The 6,605-nt window shown below is 46.7% G+C and overlaps 1 long non-coding RNA gene across 1 annotated transcript; it reads right to left on the bottom strand.

Annotated features, from left to right (window-relative positions):
- Nucleotides 1–381: 381 nt before the first annotated feature.
- On the bottom strand, nt 382–2,577 carry LOC309529018. Its single transcript, XR_014218035.1, has 2 exons — nt 2,411–2,577; nt 382–645 (listed from the first exon to the last, which is right to left on the bottom strand). It is a non-coding gene; the product is annotated as an uncharacterized lncRNA (long non-coding RNA).
- Between the last annotated feature and the right edge of the window lie 4,028 nt (nt 2,578–6,605).

The raw sequence follows: 6,605 nt of genomic DNA, 5'->3' as shown, positions 1-6,605 counted from the left end.
GTTGAATATGCTTCGGGATGAGCGCGTTCAAGTTGCGCTCTGCCGCAACCTGGAAGTAATGGGTTTCGCCACTTGCGCATGTGCAGATGCTCAAAATGACGTCATGTGCAGAAGTAGCTAAAAGCGACTTTCGTGTGCACAGACGTGCCATCGCTAGTTACGTTTGCTTCTCGATGTGAACGGGGCTTCGGCATGGATCCCGTTCACATCCAGATGATAAATCAAATCAAGAAATCAATAAAATTGTGACTGTTTCAGATAATTGGGGGCACAGGGGGAGTTTGTAGTAGTAGTTACAGCAACAATGGTAGTTCGGTGCTAGTGATAGCTATAAGTGATCAAATGCTTTGAGGAAAAATGAAATACCAGATAGCCACTGAATTGGAAGCAAACTCAGTTTTAATCAAAAAAGAGAGGTTTAGCATTAATCCATCTTGATTGGGAGGTGGATTCTTCTTCTGTTCCGATCGTACGCTGTTGGTCTTCCTTGCATCTCTCTTGAGCAGGCTCTCTACTGGTATCCCACACAGCAGCACATATTTGCAAAGCATTTTCCAACAGACTTCTCATTGGCATAGCATCCGGGGCGGCAATTTCCTCCCATAGCATTGCATACCATGGCATTTCTTGGGCGGGGAACACCTTCTGCAGGAAAAAAAAGAAAAGGCAAGAGACCTTAACATGCTTATCAGGTAGCTCTCCTCTCTTTAGCTTAGCTTAGTCTTATCTCACTTTAACATAGCGGACACTGCTTTTCTGTAAGGTTTTCCAAATTAGAGCATAATATACCATATTTTTTGCTTTATAGGACACACTTTTTCCCCTCCAAAAATTAAGGGGAAATGCTTGTGCACTTGTGCATACTATGGAGCGAATGCAGGCTCCTTGGATTCAGTGAAAGCAAAGCGAAGCCTCCAAAGCTCAGAGGGAGCGCTCCCTCTGCGCTCCGGAGGCTACGAGTTAATTTCGCTGAAGCCTGGAGAGCGAGAGGGGTCGGTGCGCACCGACCCCTCTCAGTCTCCAGGCTTCAGGGATAGCCGCCAGAAGCCTTTGGAGCGCAGCAGGACTCTCCTGGCTTCAGCAAAGGAACCCTAAGCCTTTGGAGCACAGCGCTAGTTCCCACTGCACTCTAAAGGCTTCGGGTGGCTATCCCTGAAGCCTTTGGAGCGCAGCGAGAACTCGCACTGTGCTCCAAAGACTTCGGGGTTAGCTGCGCACAGCCTCCACAGTGCCTTCACCCCGCTGCCCTGCAGAGGCTTCAAAGGCTGTCCCCGAAGCCAGAACAGCGAGACGGAGCGCTGCACAGTGTATCTGTGTATCTGAAGAAGTGTGCATGCACACGAAAGCTCATACCAAGAACTAACTTAGTTGGTCTTTAAGGTGCTACTGGAAGGAATTTTTTTATTTTAGCTTGGGGATGGCTGCGCAAAAAAACAGCGCTCCATCTCGCTCTTCTAGCTTGGGGAGGGCTGCGCAAAAAAACAGTGCTCCATCTCACTGTTCTAGCTTGCGGGTGGCTGTGGCAAGCCCAAGAGGCTCAGTGGTTTAAACCACAGCATCACCTGTGTCCCTTGCTCATGGCTACAAATATTCCTGTTGAAAACAGGCCAGAAAGCAAGCCCCTCCTTTCAGGGGTCCTCTTTACTTGGTGGCTCTGACCAGGAGCTCTCGAGTGAAACTAATCCCAATGGGGTTTGCATTTGGTGCAAAAACTAAAGGGTGCCGAAGTCCTCATTTGTAGAGGTAAGATCAGGACCAGATTCCTAGTTGTTCATTTGCCACTGCAGCTTGACTTGCCCCACACCTAATGTTATATGAAGTCAGGTGTGGGGCAGGTGGCCATGACTTGATGAAAACAGACTTTGGGGGCAAATTAGAATCCCTGATGGGTCTAATTTGACCCATGGGCCAAAGGCTCCCAAGACTCGTTTTAGATAACACATGTCAACCTGTAACCTCCTTAGCTCTCTCAAAGGCTTTAGGGCTCATATCTGACATTCAGAATGTGGTTGCAAGGCAAATCCTGGGTGTTTGGTGAGTGACTGAGAAGTTAGAAAGTGGCAACACCTTTCCTACAGAACCAATAGTGATGCTGATACGTCTAAACAAAAGTGGTGGCCAAATTGGTCTTGTGTATATACTGTGTCTTCTTGTGTGCAAATCAACTGACTTTTGGCTGGGTGAAGAGAAAGGATTATGGAAACAGCTAATGTAAGAATCTGTGGGACTTTGCATGATGCCCTTCAACTCTAGACCTAGTGGGAGAAGCCAGCAGATGCAGGAGATTGAGGGCATGAGAAAAGAAACAAATTGGAAAGGTGAAGGAACCACAATGATATGGACAAACTATTGCAAGAGGAGCGGAAAGAAAGAGAAAGGGAGGGAGAAATTTTTGCTTAATTCTACTCACCCGCTGGCATTTGGGCATCATCTTCTGCTAAAACATCAGGATTTGGCTTAGCCGTTGCCTGGAAAACCAAGAAGGCCAAAGCCAAGAGCATGAAAGCAGTCTTCATGGTGCACAATTGGCTGGGATCTCAGAATTGCAGGAGAGAAGAGCAAGGCTGAAGAATGGTTGAAGGATGAGATTGCAGAAACCCTTTATTTATACAGAATTTTGTGGCAGTGGGCCAGCGAATTTATGATCAGTAAACTTCTCAGTTGTGGAATAAATAGCCGCAGGGTAAACATCCTGCAACATCTGTCAAAACCCCACCTGGATAGTAAATCATAGAATCATAGAGTTGGAAGAGACCACAAGGGCCATCGAGTCCAACCCCCTGCCAAGCAGGAAACACCATCAGAGCACTCCTGACATATGGTTGTCAAGCCTCTGCTTAAAGACCTCCAAAGAAGGAGACTCCACCACACTCCTTGGCAGCAAATTCCACTGTCGAACAGCTCTTATTGTCAGGTGGGAGTATTTGCTGATTATTGGGCAATTATTGTCATGGTGATCCTTTGCAACACAGTGGAGGACCAAGAATAAATGCATTACCCCAAACATCTTATTCTGGCGGATTTATGCAGTTGTCAAATAGTATATACAATAAGGTAGGAGTTGGGGGCATCTATTTAAATGACTATGAACTGGACTGCGGTGGAGCAGGGAATTAAAAGCCCACAATCGTGCAACAATATCAGCGAAGCACCAAAGGGTAAAAGTGCCCTATCAGAAGATACCAGTGAGCGAAGTGGAACATTAGGAATCAGAAAGTCCAGAAGGTAGTTTGGGCCCAAGAACCTTGAACACAGACTTCAAAGAATTGAAAGGGGCTCCCTCGGCCTGAAATGCAAAATGAGCATTGCACCCCATAGTTGTCTTTGACTGGACAGCATAGACCTGAATAATGGCCTTGTCCAAGCAGGTGAATTCTGTGGCCCCTTGAGAGTGGTGAAAGCACTGAAACAGGACACGAGGTGTTGGGTCAAAACTGTCCAAAACTTCACAGGCTATCAGACAGAACAGGGTTAGCATGGCAGAAGGACAAGGATAAATTCCTCATTCCACTCAGCCTTCACTGATTGAATAGGACTCCGTTGTGGCTGGGAAATGCCCCAACTCCTTCGTTGAGAACCACCCAGCATTGAACTCTGTCATGGGGCAAGCCAAGCATCCAGGTTATTGCTTGATGACTGGAGTGGGAGATTGCAGCCAAGCAGATGTTTCAACCTGAGCTTAGGGTGTGCCAAAGCTAATCCATCCCATCAGGGTCCACTCATTATTATGCTGATTCTGCCCTGTGCCATTTTCGCCACAAGGAGTTACTGTGACATCGCAGCTCAACTACCACCATACTGTTAATACTGGGGTGTGGGACATACCAAAGTGACTCACTTGGGTAGCAGTTGGGGGATCATCTTCCTCGGTTCCAGGGGGGTTAAGCTGGATTTTTATGGAGGGAGCTCTATATAACCCTGCCCCCAAAGCATGGGAACCTAAGTCCCACACAGGACTTCTCCAATCATGGGCACATCTACACCAGTCACATAGACATTTTCCTTGATTGTAGTTCCAACACACTACTGTGATGGGCTGACCCTCCAAGTGTTCCTATTTTCCAGGGATAGTCCCTGATTTAGAGAAGCTGTTTTGGTTTCTGATTTGATCCCGGAATGTCCTTCTTCTCAGGACGTCCCTATTTTCATTAGAGAAATGTTGGAGGGTTTGAAGTTATGTGACTCCACCAGCCAAGGAGATAAGTAACTATACAAATCTTTAGTTACAGGTAGGTAGAAGAAGAAGAAGAAGAGTTTGGATTTGATATCCCGCCTTTCACTCCCTTTAAGGAGTCTCAAAGCGGCTAACATTCTCCTTTCCCTTCCTCCCCACAACAAACACTCTGTGAGGTGAGCGGGGCTGAGAGACTTCAAAGAAGTGTGACTGGCCCAAGGTCACCCAGCAGCTGCATGTGGAGGAGCGGAGACGCGAACCCGGTTCCCCAGATTACGAGACTTCTGCTCTTAACCACTACACCACACTGGCTCTCACACTGGCTGTGTTGGTCTGCCGTAGTCGAAACAAAATAAACAAAATAAAACAAAATAAACAAAATTTTAAAAATCCTTCCAGTAGCACCTTAGAGACCAACTAAGTTTGTTATTGGTACGAGCTTTCGTGTGCATGCACACTTCTTCAGGCATATTCATATACAAATCTTTAGAAGACATCTGAAGGCAGCCCTGTAAAGGGACGTTTTTAAATGTTTAATGCTTTAAAAGGGAAAGGGAAAGGGAAAGGGACTCCTGACCATTAGGTCCAGTCATGACCGACTCGGGGGTTGCGGTGCTGATCTCGCTTTATTGGCCAAGGGAGCCGGCGTACAGCTTCCAGGTCATGTGGCCAGCACGACTAAGCCACTTCTGGCGAACCAGAGCAGCACACGAAAATGCTGTTTACTTTCCTGCTGGAGCAGTACCTATTTATCTACTTGCACTTTGAAATGCTTTCGAACTGCTAGGTTGACAGGAGCTTGGACCTAGCAACAGGAGCTCACCTTGCCGCAGGGATTCGAACCTCCGACCTTCTGATCAGCAAGTCCTAGGCTCTGTGGTTTAACCCACAGTGCCACCTGCGTCCCCTTGTTTAATGCTTTATTATGTTTCTATATGTGTTGGAAGCTGCCCAGAGTGGCTGGGGCAGCCCAGTCAGATGGATATTATTATTGTTGTTGTTGTTGTTGTTGTTGTTGTTGTTGTTATTGAATTAGACATCCCTGTTTTCATTTGTGAAATATTGGAGGGTATGGGTGGGTCACAGTATGCGGGTCTAACATGGGCTGTCTTGCCTTTCTCAGACAGTCCAGTGGGCCATATGGGGAAGAAGACTGCCACAGGCCAGAAACATTAAAGAGGGTGGGTGCCATCCACCTGCCTCCCCAGTAGAGAAGGCCATACCATGCCTTACAGCTCCAGAAAGTGCTGCCAGGAGAAAGGTTTGTCCTGACTGCATCTTGCAAGACTCCTCTAGAGCCTAAGAAGGATACGGGATATGACCGCCACACCACTTTCCAGACACTGTGTCCCGAGGGTGGGGGGAGGCATTACACGCAGTCACCTGAAGGAGCATCTCCACCTCCATCGTTCTGCCCAGACACTGAGGTCCAGCGCTGAGGGCCTTCTGGTGGTTCCCTCGCTACAAGAAGCCAAGTTACAGGGAACCAGGCAGAGGGCCTTCTCGGTAGTGGCACCTGCCCTGTGGAATGCCCTCCCACCAGATGTCAAAGAGAAAAACAACTACCAGACTTTTAGAAGACATCTGAAGGCAGCCCTGTTTAGGGAAGCTTTTAATGTTTAATAGGTTATTGCATTTTGGTGTTCTGTTGGAAGCCGCCCAGAGTGGCCCGATGGGTGGGGTATAAATAATAAATTATGATGATGATGATGATGATGATGATGATGATGATGATGCACAGAACAATGCTTATCATATTGGCAGTTTTATTTCCCACTGCTTCCCTACAATCCCTAGCTCAGAATTTGCATTTTTCACAGACTGGGTCAACATCTTGCTTGAGCTATCTACCATGGCCCCAAGGTCTTGTTCCTGGTCAGGCACCACCAATGGACCACCCTATGGTCATCTGTTTGAAACTGATATCCTTTTGCCACTTTGCATTTGCTCACATTGCATTTGCTCACTTTCCCATTTCGTCACCCATTCATTTAGTTTGGAGAGGTCCTTTTGGAGCTCTTCGCAATCCCCCTTTGTCCTGACTGCTGGCAGCTGGTGCAAATGTCCCCATATCCCAATCCCTTTCCAGGCCTTTCACCTTAAGTATAATAATAATAATAATAATAATAATAATAATAATAATAATTTATTTATACCCCGCCCTTCCCAGTTCAAAAACCAGGCTCAGGGCAGCTAACAACAAATTCAAAATACTTTAAAACACTTAATTATAAAAGCTGAATAAAATACAGTATAAAAACATGAATAACAATAAAATTAAAAAATCAATTAGATAATCCCTAGGGCTAGCTGGCTGAATTGGTCCTACTTGGGCCAGCGAAGAGGCCAGGGGAGAATTAGCTGTGGGGTCTCAGAGTGGGTGATCTTCATAAAAGGGGAGGGGGAAGGAAGAGAAGGGGAATAAAAGAGC

This window comes from Podarcis vaucheri (genome assembly GCF_965113315.1).
Source record: "Podarcis vaucheri genome assembly, chromosome: 3".
Lineage (NCBI taxonomy): Eukaryota > Metazoa > Chordata > Lepidosauria > Squamata > Lacertidae > Podarcis > Podarcis vaucheri.
This window is presented reverse-complemented; position numbering and strand designations above follow the sequence as displayed.